This window comes from Capsicum annuum, chromosome 9, assembly GCF_002878395.1.
Source record: "Capsicum annuum cultivar UCD-10X-F1 chromosome 9, UCD10Xv1.1, whole genome shotgun sequence".
In the NCBI taxonomy this organism is placed as follows: domain Eukaryota; kingdom Viridiplantae; phylum Streptophyta; class Magnoliopsida; order Solanales; family Solanaceae; genus Capsicum; species Capsicum annuum.
In genome coordinates this window covers 116,193,259-116,212,798 of record NC_061119.1, presented here as the reverse complement: position 1 = coordinate 116,212,798, position 19,540 = coordinate 116,193,259, and the positions used below count along the sequence as shown (strand labels likewise).

The following is a 19,540-nucleotide window of genomic DNA, read 5'->3' as shown; positions in this document are numbered from 1 at the left end:
TTGTGCTTCTTTCAAAGTGTCGTAGGATTTTAGTGCCCTAATTTCTTATGAAGTGTCAATTTTTTCTGCATATTCTCTTATAGAGAATGGTTCTTAAAAATATTTGCTATTCTGGGCCATCGTATCTTTTTCTTTGAGCTGTAGGGTAGAATTCTACAGTTTATGGAATTCTCGTATCACTCAGTGCACTCAGTGGAGCCATACTAGATACTCTTTGTTAATTCTGACAAGTACAATAATAACTCCCAAATTCCTTTTTTGATCTCACAAATAGTACAATTGTACATTATCAAACATAATAAGTGGCATAAAAACTTATGTATTAGCTTTATTTACTAATGAAAAAAGAGAATTAGGTAAGGAGAAAGAACACAAGGTTAAAGTTAAGGATAGGGATGCTAAGCGAAGTCTGGGATTGAATATAGATTTCGGTGGTGGTGCTGGTGGTGATTACAATGATAATGATAGTGAAGGCAGTGTCGGGATTTTGAACAAGCATTTTACTTCATCTAGTAGTGCAATTTAGGTACTACTTAGGAAATTAGGTGCTGGATTGGATGATTTACTCCCTAGCTCTACAATGGGGTCATCATCATCATCATCTCTCCAGAGTTGATAACTCAAGAAGTTATTAGCTGGTTTAAGGGTAGATGGCGTGGTAGGGAAACAGGTAGAGGCTTTGATTCAGTTTTGTGAGTTGCTTTGCATTAGAACAGAAGATTCCTTGCCAAATTTTCTATGGACTCATTTGTATCGGTACTTGTAGTACTGCTCAATCACGAGAATAGTCCTGACATTATGCTTCTTTTTGCCCAGGATGTTACCTATTTATTCAATATTTTCCTTCTTCTTGTGTTGTTATTATCTATTATGGAGCTGTTTCATGCTTTGTAGCTTGCCTACTTAAATTGAATACATGGACTTGGCTAAACAGGTGAGTGAATTAGTTTGAGCGAAACATTTATATTCTTGTTAAATATTGTTTTTTCTAGCTAAGATGCTACTATTTACCTTTAACCATCTTTGCAAGCTCTAAAGAAGATATCTCAAGCGAATCCAACTGCTTGTTTGGGGGCTGGCACACTAATGGCCTTGCTTTCTTATCTCAATTTCCTTTCCACTAGAGTTCAGGTAGAAGAATTTCATTCATGATCTAATGGAATTTAGCTTTAATGAAATAAGCAACCTTCCAGATCCTTTTAATACTTATACGATCATTACTAAATATTTATATCTTTCAATAGAGAGTAGCATTAGCAACTGCTACTAGCATATGTAAGAAGCTTCCTTCAGATGCATCTGAATTTGTTATGGAAGTTGTTCCCCTTTTGACAAATTTCCTTCAGTATCATAATGCAAAGGTAAATCTATGCTCCTATTTTAGGAAGATATGTACTCTTCCCAAATGCCTCCTTACTTTGGTCAAACATCACTTTGTTTAGTTAATATAATCTATTGGTGCTTGTGTCTGTAGGTATTAAACCATACTTCTATCTTATTGACCCATATTGCTAAAGCATTTGCATCTTATCCTGAGAAGTTAGATGAACATTGCAAGCATGGACTTATTACCAAAGATGCCTCCCTCATCTCAACAAATAACTTTAGTAGCAGACAAGCTTCACTCAGCACATTAACCTACATAGTAGATTTAAATATTCCACATATTGGTTATTTATAACATTTGTAGCAGTACACTGACTTGACAAGTCTTGTAGGGTTTAATCAGAATTCTTTCGACATATGCAAGTGGCTCCCCACTAGGAGCTAAAACTTTACTACTGCTTGGTATAAGTAGAATACTCAAGGATATTTTACTAGGTTTGGGTCTCATGGGCACTGTCTATATTTCACCTGCCTTGAGCAAACCTCCATACAATGTATGGATAACTTGTTTATTTTCAATCTATGCTATAATTGTTGGCATTTTTCTAGACAATTAAAATAAGTTGTGCGTATATAATATAGAAACTATTTACTGTAGAAAGATAGTTTACGTCTGAGCATATTTTCCCAGGGATAAAGTGATGTTGGAAAATAATTGAATTCAGAAATGTTAGATTTGTATGCTATACTTTATTGCCTTAAGGTAACCCCTTTCTTTTACTAGTTTGTTTGTCTGTAAGTGGGAGGAGATATCCTATAAATAGTTTTTTTATATTGGGTTTTTTATGTGTTGCCTTCAAAAACTTTGATAGGGTTTACCAAAAAAAATCTCTCTACCTGCTAAGGTAGAGATAATGGTACATACTACCCTTCTAAGACCCCACTTACGGGATTGCATAGGGTATATTGTTGTAATTTATTCTTGATAGTTAAAAGCATGTAAAATCAAATAAACTATGTTAATCTTCTAAAAATAAATACTTACAGTGATCTCTGTGTAAGTTCTAGTAAGTTCCATTTAGCATGGACTACAAGGTTTATGAGGATTTTTGCTTCAAGGAATATGGTGATAGGGTTTTGTATTGCACTACTATGAATGAGAAGAATTTGTTTGTTTTGGGTGGTTCTGATATGGGATCTACACCCCAGGGCATTGCTCCCCTCCTTTTGGAATTGGACCTTGCTCTAGAGGCAACTTTTCAACCAAACCATAAATAGTAGCTTATAATATGCTTCTTATTCATTCATCTATTGTTAGATTGTTAAATAGAAAGTATAAGGAATCATTATTGTGTTCATTTCCAAATATTTTTGTGAGTATTACTATGTTGACAAACAGAAATAAAATGGTACTAACTTATATTGCAATGCAGTTAACTCAATATTGTTTTATGGGATTAAGTGTCATTACATACTGGTTTATTCTTCATACAAACATGATGGCAGATGAAGCTACAACTCTGCGAGCTTATGATTTCTACCTTGGTTGATAAGATGACAACCTTGTTGGTGTATGAACATAAAAACTCCTTAAATCTAAGATACCCTGTATGAGGAACTATTAACTGTATAGTTGTGCTTATTTGGTTAAAAAATAGCAACCAATGAAATACTGGTTCGAACTATAGGGCATTGATACTTGGTGGCTATGCCGTAAGAGTACGCCACGAGAAACTATGCCAAAAATAAGGTTGAATACAACACTATTATTACCTCTCTTAATTCTTAGCGAAGGTACTAATTTGATTAAATTATTATGGTTTGGGGAATCGATTTATCTTATTATTATTCCCGCCTCCTTGTATATGTGTATGATTTTGAATTAAGTTATACTTGTTGAGGGATATTTATGATTACAAAATGCTGGATGAAGTAAAGCCAGGGAGAGGTACATTTCATTCATTTCTTATTCGGACCATAAAAGGTGATCGCTTACAAGATGCTTTCTTTTTCCACAAACAAATAAAAGATATGTGCTTTATCCCTGATTTTTGTCTCTTTTTCTATGCTTTCTAATCCTTTATAATTGTAATTACTTAATTTTAATATTTTTATACACTCATAATTTTGTGATACTTGATTTATAGCTAAGTTATACCCAACTTTGTCATTTATCTACCAATATCATAGGTTTCTATTTAAAATTTCTTGATATCTACCTATGGAAAATGCAAACCCTCTGAACGAGCAGTAAGGGTATGTAGCCTTACTCTTGTGTTAATAAGAAATTATCAATAATAATAGGATTTATTAAAATAATTAATGTTCTTCTTCTTATTATTTCTAAGTAGCGCTTTGAAGAGATGAAGTGATTTGAATTTACTGAAGTAAAGCCTATTGGACAAACATATATCTTTCTCCTGAATGCATGTCCAGCCGTAGGTTGAGTTGACAGAGTGTAGCAAAGTTTCTCAATGGTTACAACTGTATCTATTGCCAATACACAGTTGGTCATGCCTATATGTGAAAGCATGTGTTGATATCTGTTTAGTTAGTTGCACAATTAGATCCTTCATGTAGTGGAGAGTCTAGAATGCAAAAAAATCTTAGTAAATAGATAGACATAACACCATGATGTTATTATAGTTAATTTCACTAAAGAACACTGCTTATTTAGTAAAATGATTTTTGATTAATATGCTCTAGGGAGCTACTTGATTTAGAGCTTTAAAGTTTCCCTGTATTCAAAACTTCTCTGCACTCAATGTTGATCTTTAATCATCATATATCATCTATTTAAAACATGATGTTACATGGTTTACTTTCTGCAAGATTCATATTTTGTGTACTCTAACATCTGATTGACTGCCCTTCTAACATTGCAGGTATGCAATTGTTCGGGACATGACTGTTGCTGGTCTTGGTCTGAATAAATTCTGCTATGCTACGCTTATAGTGGCTCACAAAAATAAGGAACCTATCACGAATGATGTAGATTCCAAGGTGAGCAACTAGTGCATCCATGTGTTTTTACATGTTTTTCATTTTTAAAATATCCTGACTTATTTGATTTTGTTATTTCCTGGAGTAGATTATTAAGCTAGTTGAGCAATCCAAGGGATGGTCAGCAGTTGAAGCACCTAGTGACATTCTTGTATGATCCATGATTGGCATTACTGAAGAAGAACTACACAATAGGTAAATGATAATTTGGAGTTTCTCTTTTGAAGTCTTTGTGGAGTGAAGAGCTTTGTTTACTTTTTTTTTTCTTTTGTTTCCTTGCACTTTATGGTATTATACATGATTACCTACCCTCATTATTCATTTTATAGGTGTCCTTCCTATGTTCTAAATTAAAATTAATTATATTGTCATTTCAGTGCTAATTAATTGAAAATCATTTATTCTCTTTTTATAGGTCTCTAAAATCAGGAAGGAGATGAAGAAAAAAGTGATGAGAAAATGGACAAAATGTTTGAATTGTTTATAGATGCTTTAATGTCGATCTTTTTGATTTTAAATTTCGTGAAACTTATTGCCACTCGAATTTGATACTATGTGGGAAAACTAATGATCATTGGACTTTAACATTTTGCTTTTGTGTTTAGATTACTAGTTTGTTGCATATTTTAATTTGGATTATTATTAATGAAGGATTTTGGTATGATGTGCATATATATATTTATATTGGTATTTGAACTATTAATGGTATGTGAAGTAGTTTTAATAGGTGAAAAAAATCATTGCAATAACTAATTATAATAGTTACAATATATAGCAAAGCAATGTTGCAAAATACCAAAAAAACCGTTGCAATATGTGTCAAAAAGAGTTTCAATAGGTAGTTAAAAATTGTTGCTTGTAGTAGATATCCAAAAATTATTCCAATATTTTTATTGCCACATTTCTCTATCGTTGCTATATAGTCTATTACAATGGTTCTTAACCATTGCTATAGACGATACAAAGCATTGCAATAGGAGGTTAGAAAAATCATTGCAATAGGTCTATCTATTGCAAGGATTGTCGTAGCCGTCATAATAACCATTGTGATAGACCTATCCCAATGCTCACATATGCCACGCCTACCTAACTGTTGCAGTAGATCTATGACAATGGTTTTTATCTATCTCTATGATTTTTGAACCGTTGCTATATGACTAATTTCTAGTAGTGGTCCTTGGCTTGGAATCCTTGGGTAGTTCACTTATAGTCTTATAGCTAGTATAAGGATGCTATAGTTTCCCTAATGGATGAGGATGGCGTTCTCCACTAATGTTAGGAGTAATGTTGATTTATATATATATATATATATATATATATATATATATATATATATATATATATATATTGTTTAGTTAAGAAGTGACCTTAGAGTTGGGTTGACTTAGAAAGGGTATTTGAATAACTTTTTCCCTTTTGGTTCAATAAGGACTGATTAGCCATTTTGAGGTGACTTAGATAACTTAGTCTAATCCTGGGTAAAAACTAGTTTTGTATTAGTAAAGCTTTAGATTTTTTGGGGATTTAGAAATTAGACTTGGCCCACCTTAAGCTTGCATAAGGTAAGTGCTTACTGACCTAGATAGGTGGTGATTGTCAAAATTATATATATAGGAGTTAGGATGGTTTACTCAGTTATTAGATTATTTTGTGATCATAATTTGAATATTCTTCTTAAGTGATTATGGTGCATGTATTGTAAGTACTCATGCTCTTATTTATGCTAATATTACGTGTGAAGCTTATTAGTAAGGTAAAATGGTAAGTGTTATCCTACGCCACTATTTCCTTATAGTGTGAACTTTTGTGGATATTTATTAGCTCGGTTATGGATGGGGATGTATGTTGTTTCATTGGGAGACTCATTGTTATTATGATAATGCACGGTAAATTCAGAGAAAATGTTGATATTATGATAATGCCCAGTAAATCCGTAGGAAATATTGATATTATGATGATGCCTAGTAAATCCGAAAGAAGTATTGATAATATGATGCTGCTCAATATATCCATAGAAAATGTTGATGTTATGATGATGCTCAATAAATCCAAAAGAGGTAATGATGTTATGATGATGCCTAGTGAACCCAGAAGAGGTAATGATGTTATGATGCCATGTGGGGCAACATTATATAAATGCATTGATACTCGTGAGGTTAGGTCGTGTGGGGCCAAACCACTTATGTACTTGTGACATTATGTCTTCTTGACAAATGGATATTTTTTCCTTGTCCTTATTCACTAATTGAGGGGTGTGACCATTTTTATTCTATGTAGTACCTAGTGATGAATTATGCTAAATATTAGGTTAAGTTCTCTTGAGAGAATGATCATGTGTAAATATAAAGGCTCACTTAGTAATCTACTTGGCTTTAATGAATGATTATAATATGAAATCTTGCCCAGTTAAGTGTCTTATGTGGCAACTAGTTACTTCTAAAATATGTGATTATAAATTAAAGGCTAGAAGCCTAGTAAACTAGTTGGTGGACTTTACTTGATTAAAGTATGGAAACTAGCCCTTAAAGTTCTGACATGCTTAGTGTTGATGGACCTAGTATTGTATGTTGGTTAATTAGATTATGTTCCAATATGTGTGGTTGAAGATCCTAGCTAAAGAATGACCTTATGATAGATGGATATACTATAATATGGGTGGGTTGTAGTTTTTCCCAAATTGATGGCTAGTAATTATAAGACTTGTAATCAATTGATTTATGGAAGATAAGGCTAATTAGTTTATACTTCACACTGTGTTTACCTACGAATTATAGAATTAGTTACTACACATCTATGCTGTGAAAATATTGCTCACATCTATGTAAAAATATTGTATGGGAATTTAGATGTGGATTTCAGTAATGAACCATGGCAAGGATGTGCTACCCATAATTTCAGTAGATTGGTGGAGTAGTTGTGCTTTATTGTACTATTTGTTGTATTTTTTGGTGTACTCTCTGGTGGAATGGGACACCATGATGGGTTCTTGTTTGATATTCTTTTGTGTACTCGCCGGTGGTACGGGACGCTGTGATGAGTTCTTTATTATGCCCTCTTTCATGTACTTCCCAGTGGTAAGGGACGTTGGGGTAAGTTCTTGTGCTTTGTGTTCTAAAGATGGTTTATAATAATTATGGTGAGTAGATGCTTTGCTATCGTGTACATGGCTTATTCTTCCAAAATGATGTTTAGATGTTATGGTGATTATAGAGTATTTGGATATAGAATGTCATGTTATTGCTTTAGTAGCATGAATGTTGTTATAGTAGTAACAAAGCAGGTGTAGGTTCGATCTTATCCCTTTACTTTAAGGTTATTATCTTACTTTATATTGTATCTACATTATATTTAAGCTAAGTTGGTTGATGATGCCTAGTGAGTACTCGTGTTATGGTACTCATACTACACTTCTGTACCTTTTTGGTGCAGACCCAGGTTCTTATTGCCGTTATTGAGCTAGTTCATGGGGTGTTAATTATTCGGAGACAGGGTGTTCTCTTGGAGATCCAGTTGCCCTCTTTCCCCTCGATCTTTATTTATATTTTGTTGTCAAGAAAAATGTATGATATTATTTAAGACCTTTTAGATTTTGAGATTGTACATTCCTCTTGTTATGTTTAGAAGCTCATGTATTAATACTATCAGGTCATAGGATTTTCACTATGATATCGGTGGTCTTTAGTTATTAAATGTTATTGTTACATATTATATTCAGACATAGGGTCCATATTAGACATTCTTACCAAGGTAACCCATTGCATTAGCTTCGAGTTATGATATTGGCTTACCTACTAGTGGGATATGGTATGTGCCATTATAATTCCAAATGGGGTCTTGACAAATTGGTATCAAAGTGTAGGTTTCATTGATATTATTAATACAAGAGCAAGTGTCTAATAAAGTCCTGTGGATCGGAACATTGACGTCCGTTTCCTATCATTACGAGGCTGTGAGACATTCTTGGGAGTCCTTCACATGTTTTATTCTTATTGTGCTAAGTGTCTGAGTCGTTTTGTAGGATATTCTATTGACTTTACTCATTCGCAGATGCCCAGGACACATGTTTTAGTAATACGTGAGCAGGGTCCCGAGACTAAGACTCATGATTTATCCCCAGTTAGGGATCAAGGTGTACCTCCTTAGGATCTTATTCCTGTATCCGAGCTAGAGACACCTCCATCTTAGACAGCAGTGGTCCAGGGACCAGCGAAGGATCCACCAAAATTCATACTCTTTTCTTTGATTAGAGATGCTTTGTTTCAGCTATTGAGTTCTATTGATAGTCCGCAGACTAATAGAGCAAGAGTGCAGCCTGATATTGCATCTCCTGGAGTCAAGGTTCCTCTAATTTTGGATCCGCCTAGATTTTTTTGTGCTCTTAGATAGAATGTAGTTGAGTTTCTAACTACTTGTGAGGATAGGCTTTGTGGATTAGGCCCTGTGGAGACTTGTGCAGTAGTCTATGCTACATTTCTTTTAGACTTGTTTTGTATACACTGGTAGAAGGGTTTTATAAGTTCTAGATTAGTTAGATCTTTTTCTCTCTTTTAGGCTCAATTCTTTGAGATGTTCTTTGAGAAGTTAATGTTGTGTAGCCTTAGAGACCATCTAAGAGATTAGTTCTTAAGGTTGGATAAGGGTTCTATGATAGTAGCTGAGTATAAGGCTCATTTGTATGAGTTAGCCAGGCATGTGAGTTATATATTAGATAATAGGTTTGACAGGGTTCCCTACTTTGTGAGAGCATTGAGACTTCCTATTCGGATGGCTACTTAGAGTTTAGTCGCTACGGGTTGGACCTTTGCTGAGGTTACGGATCATGCTTGGGTGATGAATGAAATATAGCGTAAGGGCCATGATAAGTGGCCTAATTATCAGGGTAGATTTGGTAGGAGTAGTAGTAGTTCCTAGTTCAGAGGTGGTATTCCTTATATTGGACATCCTCCGCATCCATTTTTCAGCTATAGGGTCAGATTAGTCGACCAATGCTAGGGAGCTCTTCAGGCAGCTAATGGGGATCAACTTATTTTTGGTGGGCGCCCTAGAAGAGGTGGTGATCAGTCTATGAGAGGTTCATCTGTCATCTATGCTAGGTGTGGAAGTTTCCTGGATCTACCGGTTATATGAGTTCTGGTTCTTCTAGTTGTCCTGTTTTACTTATGGATTTCCTAGTAATTTCTCTAGAGAGTGCCCTAGTCATAGGGCGATGGTTGTTTTAGCCTAAGGAGCTAGCCCAATTAGGGCGGCTCATTCCCCAGGTAGGGGTGGTGTATGAGGTCATAAAAGTTATTACCAGGGTGCTCGAGATGGTACTCAGGCTGGTAGGGCAGGTGGTCATTCAGGTGCCCAGCCAGGTAGCGGGCGTGGTCAGTTGTATGTAGTACTTGCTAGGTCCAAGGCTGAGACTTTAGATGCAGTAGTCACAGGTGCAATTTTAGTATACCGCAAGTTGGCTCTTGCTTTATTTGATCCTTGATCCACAATTCTTATCTATCTGTTTATTATGTACCACAGTTGAAGTTGATTATTGATTTATTATATGTGCCATTACATGTATCTACTCCCATAGGTGATTTTTTAGTAGTGGATCAGGTATTTTGATCATGTGTCATGACAGTTAGTGATGTTGATACTTACATTGATCTTATTTTTCTTAATATGTTGGATTTTGATATAATTCTGGGCATGGACTGATTATCCTACTATCATGTGGTCATGGACTGTTTTACCAAGATTGTTACCTTAGTCATGCCCGGTGTGCCCCTATTTATGTAGCAGGGAGCGATTAGTCGTAAGCCAATGGGGATTATTTCATATGTTTGTGCTAGATGGCTTATATCGAGGGGATGTGAGTCTTATCTCACCTATGTAAGTGATACCTATGTAAAGAATATGACACTTGACTCTGTCCATATTGTGTATCAGTTTCCTGATGTGTTTCTTAATGACCTGCCTGGTATTCTCCCTGACTATGAGATTGAGTTTGCTAATGACCTTGATCCTAGTACATAGCCTATTTTTGTGGTACCTCATCGTATGACTCATGCAGAGCTTAAGGAGCTGAAATCTCAACTTTAGGATCTTCTTGGCAAGGGGTTCATTAGATCGAGTGTGTCCCTGTATGGAGCCCCCATTTTGTTTGTAAAGAAGAAAGATGGGTCGATGTGAATGTGAATTGATTATAGGCAGCTGAATAAGGTGGCGGTGAAGAACCCTTATCCTATGCCTTGTATTGATGATTTATCTAACAAGCTTTAGGGCACAACGGTATTTTCTAAGATAGATTTGAGGTCTGGTTATCATCCTTTGAGGATTCAGGCTGAAGATATCCTAATGATAGCCTTCAGGACCCGTTATAGTCACTATATGTTTTTGGTTATGTCTTTTGGGCTGACTAATGATCCAGTCGCGTTTATGGACTTGATGAGAATGAGGATGGTGTTTTCACTAATCCTTGGGTAGTGCACTTGTAGTCTTATAGCTAGTATAAGGATTTTATTGTTTCCCAAATGGATGAGGATGGTGTTCGCCACTAATCTTAGGGTTAATATTAACATATATATATACATAGATATATTGTTTAATTAAGAAGTAACCTTGGTGTTGGGTTGATTTATAAAAGATATTTGAAGAAGTTTTCCCCTTTTGGTTTAGTAAGGATTGATCAGCCCTTATGAGGTGACTTAGACGACTTAGTCTAATCTTAGGTAGAAGCTAGTCTTGTATTAGTAAAGCTTTGGCTTTCTTGGGGATTTAGAAATAGGACTTGACCCACCTTAAGCTTTAACAAGTTAAATTCTTAGTGACCTAGATATGTTGTGATTGTCTAAATTATATATATATTGGAGTTAGGATGGTTGACTCGGTTATTGGATTATTTTGAGATCATGACTTGAATAATATTGTTAAGTGAGTATTGTGCATGTCTTGTAAGTACTCATGCTCTTGTTTATATGCATAATGCATGTTAAGCTTATTAGCAAGGTAAAATGGCAAGTGTTATCCTACACCTCTATTTCCTTATAATATGAACTTTTATGTATGTTTATTGGCTCGGCTATGCAAGGGGATGTATGTTGTTATACTAGGAGCGTATTGATATTATGATAATTCCTGGTAAATTTGGAAGAAATGTTGATATTATGATGATGATCGATAAATCTGGAGGAAATGTTGATATTATTATGATGCCTGATATTTCCAAAGGAAATGTCGATGTTGAGATGATGATCGATAAATCCAAAAGACCTAATAATGTTATAATGATGCCCAGTGAACCCAAAAGAGGTCATGATATTATGATGCCATGTGGGGCAACTTTATATAAATGCATTGATACTCATGAGGTTTTTTCAAGTGGGGCCAAAATGTATATGTACTTATGACATGATGTCATCTTTGACAAATGGATATTTATTCCATCTCCTTATTCACAAATTGAGAGGTGTGACCATTTATACTCTATGTAGTACCTAGTGATAAATTATGCTGAAGAATGGGATAATGTCTCTTCATAGAATGATCACGTGTAAAGCTAAAGGCTCACTTAGTAATCTACTTGTCTTGAATGAATGATTATCAGATGATATCTTGACTAGTTAAGTAGCTTATGTGGCGACTAGTTATTTCTAAAATATGTGATTACTACTTGAAGGCTAGAAACCTAGAAAACTAGTTGGTAGACTTTACTTGATTAAAATATGGAAGCTAGTCATTAAAGTTGCAAAATGCTTAGTGATGATGGACCTAGTATTGTATGATGGTTAATTAGATTATCTTCCAATATTTGAGGTTGAAGATGCTAGCTAAAGAATGGACTTATGTTAGATGGATATCCTATAATAGGGGTGGCTTGTAGTTTTTCCTAGGTTGATGGCTTATAATTATAAGACTTGTAATCTATTGATTTATGAAAGATAAGGCTAACAAGTATGGACTTCACACAGCGTTTATCAATGAATTATAAAATTAGTTACTATATATCTATGCAATGATAATATTTCTCTTGTGTATCTTAAAATACTGTATATGTATTTGGATGTGGATTTTGATAATGAACCATGAAAGGGTTGTGCTACCTGCGGTTCTGGTCAATTAGTGGAGTGGTTGGGCTTTATTATACTATTGGTTATATTCTTTTGGTGTACTTTATGGTGGTATAGGATACCATGATAGGTTCTTGTTTGATATTTTTTTGTGTACTCTCCGATGGTATGGGATGCCAAGACAAGTTCTTTGTTATGCTCTCTTTCGTGTACTTCCCAGCGATATAGGACGTGCTTTCTTTTCTAAAGATGGTTGATAATGATTATGGTGAGTAAATGCTTTTCTATTATGTATATGGCTTATGCTTCCAAAATGATACTCAAATGTTACAGTGAATATGGATTATATGGATATAGTATGTTGTCTTATTACTTTCGAAGTTAAGATGTTGTTAAAGTGGTATCAAAGAAGGTTCATGTTCGATTCTATCCCTTCACTTTATGGTTATTGGCTTACTTTATATCATCCCTATATTATATTTGAACTGAGTCAGCCACTCATGCCTACTGAGCACCCGTGTTTTTGTACTCATACTACACTTTAGTATATTTTTAGTACGAGACCCAGGTTCTAGTTGCCATCGTTAAGCTAGTTTGTGCCATGTTAATTAATCAGAGATATGGTGAGATCTTGGAGATTGAGTTTCCCGCTTTCCCCTCTATCTATATTTGTCTTTGGTTGTCGAGAAAAATGTATGAGATTATTTAAAACCTTTTAGATTTTTAGATTATACATTTCTCTTTTCAAATTTAGAAGCTCTTGTATTAATACTATTAGGTCATGGGATTTGTACTTGGATATTGGTGGTCTTTTGTTTTTAAATGATGTTGTTACATATTATGTTCACACATAGGGTCCATGTTGGACATTCTAACCAAGGTAACCCATTGTATTAGTTCTGAGTTATGGTATCGGCTTACTTACCGATGGGATGTGGTAGGTGTTATCATGATTCCAAATGGGATCGTGACATACTAGGTCGTGTGATGGTTGTTGATATTTTATCTACCTATTTTACTATTCTGATGGTCTTATTGCCATTATAAGCCTTTAATTGTTGATTTTTCGTTCTTAGACAATTTTCTAAAAAATTTGTTCATTAATTTTAGCTCAAGGTTAGTGTTTGGTTTACCTACTAGTGAGATAAAATAGGTGCCATCATGACTCATAAATTGGGTTTTGACATATTTTACTGGATCCTAGGTTCACCAGTATTGTTGGTACAAAAACAAGTATATAGTAGAGTCCCGCAGACCAGAATGGTGATTCTTGTTTCTTATATTTGGGGGGCTATTGGAAATTCTTAGGAGTTCCTTACTTATTTTACTTATTTTGTGTTAAGTGTCTGGGTTGGTTTCTCAAAAAATCATTTGGGTTCACTCTTTTGCAGATGGCCAGAATGGGTGTTACTACTATATAAGATGGGGGTCCTAAGACTAAGCTTAGGGATCCTGTCATTCCACGTAGATGACCTAGTAGTTATGGACAACCTAGGGATGTGTCCCATCTAGCGGCCAGGATAGGGGGTCTTCACCCGACCCTATTCTTACTCCTAAGCCAGAGATTCTTTTGACCCACTATCGGTGGGCCAAAGACCAGCCCAGGATCCATTGATTTTTATTTATTCTTTAGTGTTTAGGGATGGTTTGGTTTAGATTTTATTATTGTTTGGTGGTGTACCATCTGATGGTTCAGAGTCTAAGGATCAGAGTGGTACTAAGGCAGGGGTGCAAGCTATAGATGGCACTCTTGGAGTTCAGGTCCCTCTTGGGCCAGTACTTGACTAGCTGATAATTGTACAAACTATAGTTTCCTAGCCTGCTATGTCAGTTGAGGAGCAGTAGAATATAGGTAGATTCTTGATACTGGCTTTTCCTAGTTTTTCTAGTTCACCAGGCGAGGATGCATACGAGTTCCTGATTTCTTATGAGGATATGCTCTATAATTTAAGCCTAGTTAAGAGTTTTGGTTTGGATTGCATTAATTTTTAGTTTGACTTAGTAGCTTCACATTAGTGGAGAGGTCATCTTTATTCAAAACTAGTTAGATCTTTTTTCATTGACATAGACTTAGTTCTACGAGATTTTCTTCAAGAATAACATGCCTCCCAGCCTTAAGGATCATATGAGGTATTCGTTCTTAAAGTTGGAGTAGGTCTCCATGAATATTGTAAAGTATGAGGCTTGAGTCAATGAGTTCTCTATGCATGCTACTTCTGTACAAACTATTGAGTAAGAGAGGGTTAATTGCTTTATTTGGGGGTTGAGACTTCCTCTTTGCATGTTTACATAGAGTTTAGCGGTTATAGGTAGGTCCTTTTTGAGATTTTTGATCATGATCAAGTTATGAAGGAGATATATTGGGAGGGGAAGCAATAAGAGGAGGTGTTATCAGTGTAGTTTTTGTGGGAGCCGTAGTGTTTTATGATTGAAAGGTAGTGGATCACTGTGTAGGTAACCTCTGCATCAACCGTATAAGCATCACGATCATTCTAGTAGGCCCATTGAGGTCATACTTTAGATTACCAATGGAGGCCAACTAAGTTTTAGTGACCATTTTAGGTCGAGTGGTGGTTACTCTTTGAGGGGTCCATCTTCTCGTTATTCTAGTTATGGTGGTTGTTTTGACTTATCCAAATTTGGTGAGACATCAATTGGATTTACTTTGTTTAATCCAGGATAGACTTATTCTTATGAGTCTACTTACTATGCCCTACTGTTAGAGTTATCTTAGGATTTATTATTTTTGTTTTTATGTGTATCGACTCCCATAAGTGATTCTTTAGTAATGAATTAGGTTTATAGATAATGTGTTATGACTCTTCGAGAGTTTGGTACTATGGCTAATCTTCTTATGTTAGATAGGATAGATTTTAATGTGATTCTAGGAATGGACTAGTTATCTCATTTTCATGCGGTGTTGGAAAATTTTTTCTAGAACGTTATCTTATCGATACCCGACATACCCCTAATTATATGGTAGGGAGCTAAGAGCTGCAAGCCGATAGGGATTATTTCTTATATTCAATCTAGAAGACTTATTTTAAGTGGTTGCAATTCTTATCTCACTTATATTTGTGATATTAGTATGGAGAGTTTGTCGCTTGACTCTGTTCCTATAGCTCGTAATTTTCCTGATGTTTGCCCTACCGATCTACCCAGTCTTCCTCCTGAGCATGACATTGATTTTACAATTGATCTAGATGCAATCACTCGACCTATTTCTACGGCACCCTACCAAATGGATCCTTCCAAGATTAAGGATCTAAATTGACAACTTTAGGATCTTCTTGTTAAAGGTTTCATTAGAACGAGTGTCTCTCTATGGGAGCACCCATCTTGTTCGTTAATAAGAAGGATGGTTCCATGAATATATGGATTGATTATCGGCAACTTAATAAGGTGACGATGAAGAACTAGTACCCAATAACTCATATTAATGATTTTTTTAACCAGTTTCAGGGTGATGTGATGTTCTCTAAGATTTAGTTGAGTTTAGGTTACCATTAGTTGAGGATACAGGTTGCGGATATCCTAAATATAGCCTTTAGGTCTCGATTTAGTCGTTATGAGTTCCTAGTGATGTTTTTTGGGTTGACTAACTCCCCAGCCACATTTATCGATCTGATGAACTGTATGTTTAGGGATTATTTGGATTTCTTTGTGATTGTGTTCATCGATGACATCCTTGTGTATTCGAGGATTGGTATGAGCATATGGAATATTTGAGGATTGTGCTACAGTCTTTCAGAGATAATAGGCTTTATGCCAAATTCTCTAAGTGTTAGTTTTGGCTTTAGTAGGTGTCCTTCCTTTGCTTGTGTTGTCTAAGGACGGGATTATAGTAGACAAGAAGATTGAGGCTCTTCCTGATTGGGCCTGTCCTATATCTTCGTCTAAAGTTTGCATATTTATATCTTTAGCAGGTTACTATAGATAGTTCATTGAGAGATTTTCTACTATTATAGTGTTGATGACCAGATTTAATAGGAAGGAGGTTCCTTTCCAATCATCCGAGAAGTATGTGTCGAGATTTAGAAAGCTCAAGGGATTCCATACTTTAGCTCCTAGCTTAGATCTTTATGTTGAGGGTGAGGGATTCACCAAATATGGTGATGCTTCTAGTGTTTGTTTTGCATTGTGCTTTGATGCAGCAAATTTGAGTTATTGACTATGTGTCGAGGTAGCTCAAGGTGCAAGAGTGTGACAACCTCACTCATGACTTTGATTTGGAAATGGTAATTTTCTGGCTTAAGATTTGGAGACAATATCTTTTTGGCGTGCATTGTGATATTTTCAAATATCATTGTAGTCTTCAACATCTTATTTCCTTGAAAGAGCTTAATTCTAGGTAGTGCAGATAGATAGCTTTGGTTAAGGATTATGACATCTCTATTATGTATCATCTGGGAAAAAAGATCATAGTAGCAGACGCCTTAAGTCGAAAGTTGATGAGTAGGGGTAGCTTGGCTTGTATTTTAGTTTCTTAGAGGCAGTTAGCATAGGGTATTCAGTACGTAGAAAAGTTGATGGTGCGAATTGATATTTCAAACCTTAGGAGGATTCTTGCAAGTATTGAGGTGAGGTCTTTATTGTTTGAGCAGATGTGGAGTCATCAGGTGATGGGTGGTGATTCCAAGAGGGATACCATAGATTTTCAAGGTATTTTATGATTTGATAGTCACATATATGTTTCGAGGGTTGATGATTTAATTTAGTCATTTGTGAGGCTCACAACTCAAGATATTATCACTCGAATATAAATAAAATGTATTTCAATTGAGGTATCGTAATTGGTGGAGTGGTATGAATAAAGATGGTCCGAACTATGTAGCTCGCTGCCTATGTTGTCAACAAGTGAAAGCCGAGCATTAGAGACCTGGTGGGTTGATTCATAGGTTTCCTATTCACGAGCAGAAATGGGAATGGATTACCATGGACTTTTTTTATGGTTCGCCTCATAATTCCCGTGACTCCAATGGTATTTCTGTCATTATGTATAGGTTGACCAAATTGGTATATTAATTCTATTTCTGATGTCCTTCAGCACCGAAAGGTTAACCCATATTTATATTTATAAGTTAGTATGTTTGCATAGTGTGCCTATATATATCTTATTAGACCGGGGTTTAGTGTTTACTTCCATCTTTTAGAGAGATTTTAATGGGGAGTTGAGTATGTAAGTGGATCATAGTACAACCTTTAATCCTCAGAACAATGGGCAGTAAAACTGAAATATTCAGGTTTTTGAGGATACGCATTGGGCCTGTGTTATAGATTTTGGAGGTTAGTGGGAGCCCCACATAGCCATGACGGAGATTGCATATAATAATATCTTACATTTAAGTATTGAGATGGCACCTTTTGAGGCTTTATATGGTATGAAATGTCATTCTCAAATTTATTGGTTTTTGAGACCTCCTGAGATTAGATCCCATGATATGACTTGCTTCATGAGTTGCTGGATAGAGATAGGATGATTCAATTAGGTTGAGGTTAGCATAGAGTAGGAAAAAGGCTTATTCATATCCTAGAATTTGTTCCTTCAAATTTGGAGTTGGTGTCCGGGTATTCCTCTGAGTATCACCCATAAAGAGTGTGATGAGGTTTGGATAGAAAATCAAGCTCAACACTCGATATACTTGACCCTATGAGATTCTTCGCATGAAGTGTGAGGCATCTTATGTTTTAGCGTTACCCTTAGATTATGTTATTGTCCTTATGTTTTTCGATGTTTCTATGTTGCGATGATGCATTCCTGATCCATCTTATGTGATCTTATGGTACTCATTTTAGTTAGATAAGTAGTTGACATTCGTAGAGGAGACTGTGCTCATATTGGCTAGTGCTGATAGGTTATTGTGTACCATAGAGAATCCAGTAGTTAAGGTTCAGTAGAGGCACCGCCCAGCAGAGGAGGCTACTTAGGAGATCGAGAGTGAGATGCGGACCTAGTATCCTCACCTATTGGAGGCTTTAAGTTTACCCACCCACGCCAAACTACACCTCCAAATTACGATAAAGTGATCATAGTGAAGTATAGTAACCCAACTAGGTTGGGGTCGTGCCAACAAGGACTACCCGTATTGTTTCTCTCTTTTTCTGGAATCAATGGACTAATACGGAAAGTAAAAGAGGGGCTTTGTAGTATCAAGTAACTGTATGTAACTGAATGCAAACTTTTGTTGAAATCAATAGGAGATGAACACTAGGATTGTGTTCCCCCTGGAATATCAAATCCATAAGTTTATCGTGCTCAGATGAACCATCCTAGTACCTTTCATGCCGAATCTGATAAGTTATGTGCCATCAACTGTCTCATGGACTCATTGTTGGATTTTACCCTTTACCTGTTGAGTCTCAGGATGTTGCATTACCAAACTTTATCCTAGATCCTAGTTAACTATCACTTTGTGGTCTCAAATTATTAAATGAAAGCTAATTGTCATAAGAATATAATACTTGTAAGTTTATTTCGAAAATTAACTCCAAATTACTATTGTTATTATGTTTTTCTAGTCCCTACTCACCTATTCGAGGGAATAGGAATATCTAGGCGGGATCTTAAAATTTACAACTGCTAAGGAAACTATTAAACTGAAGATAATACAATACATGCATGGTTACTGGTTCAGATCAGCTTTGCACTTTACCTACTTCATCAATCTGTAGGGTTTCCCCAACCCTAGCTAAAGGTTTTAGACACTCATGCTTATGAAATAGCCAATGGGTTTCATGACTGAAAGCATTAAAGTAATATGACAATAATTAATGATCTAAACCCAAAATCGTAAATTGAATTATCAACGAGAATATCCAATGCAGGAATTTAAAAAATCACAATATGTCAAAGTGTGTAGAGTAATATCAAAGCGTGTATCCTCCAGTGAAAAACATAAAAAATGTATTTACTGTGCAGGAATGTAAAAGGAAAAATGGTGTTGGTGGCCACTTACTTGGGTAACATACGGCTCGTATGTACAACATATTGTCTATAAGTGGACCCAGGTAAGTGCCACAAATTTTATTCAGCTTTTGCACTCTCTGGATTATGGATTCTGGCACTTACCTTAGATACATACGATCTGCATGCTCTACAATAGTCCATAAGTTGACCTAGGTAAGTGTCAAGAGTTTTTCTTCAGCTTTTGCACTCACTGGATCTT

The 19,540-nt window shown here is 35.6% G+C and overlaps 1 pseudogene; it reads left to right on the top strand.

The window, feature by feature from the left end:
- Positions 1 to 916: 916 nt before the first annotated feature.
- On the top strand, positions 917 to 9,805 carry LOC107842634 (annotated as a pseudogene).
- The last annotated feature ends 9,735 nt before the right edge of the window (positions 9,806 to 19,540 follow it).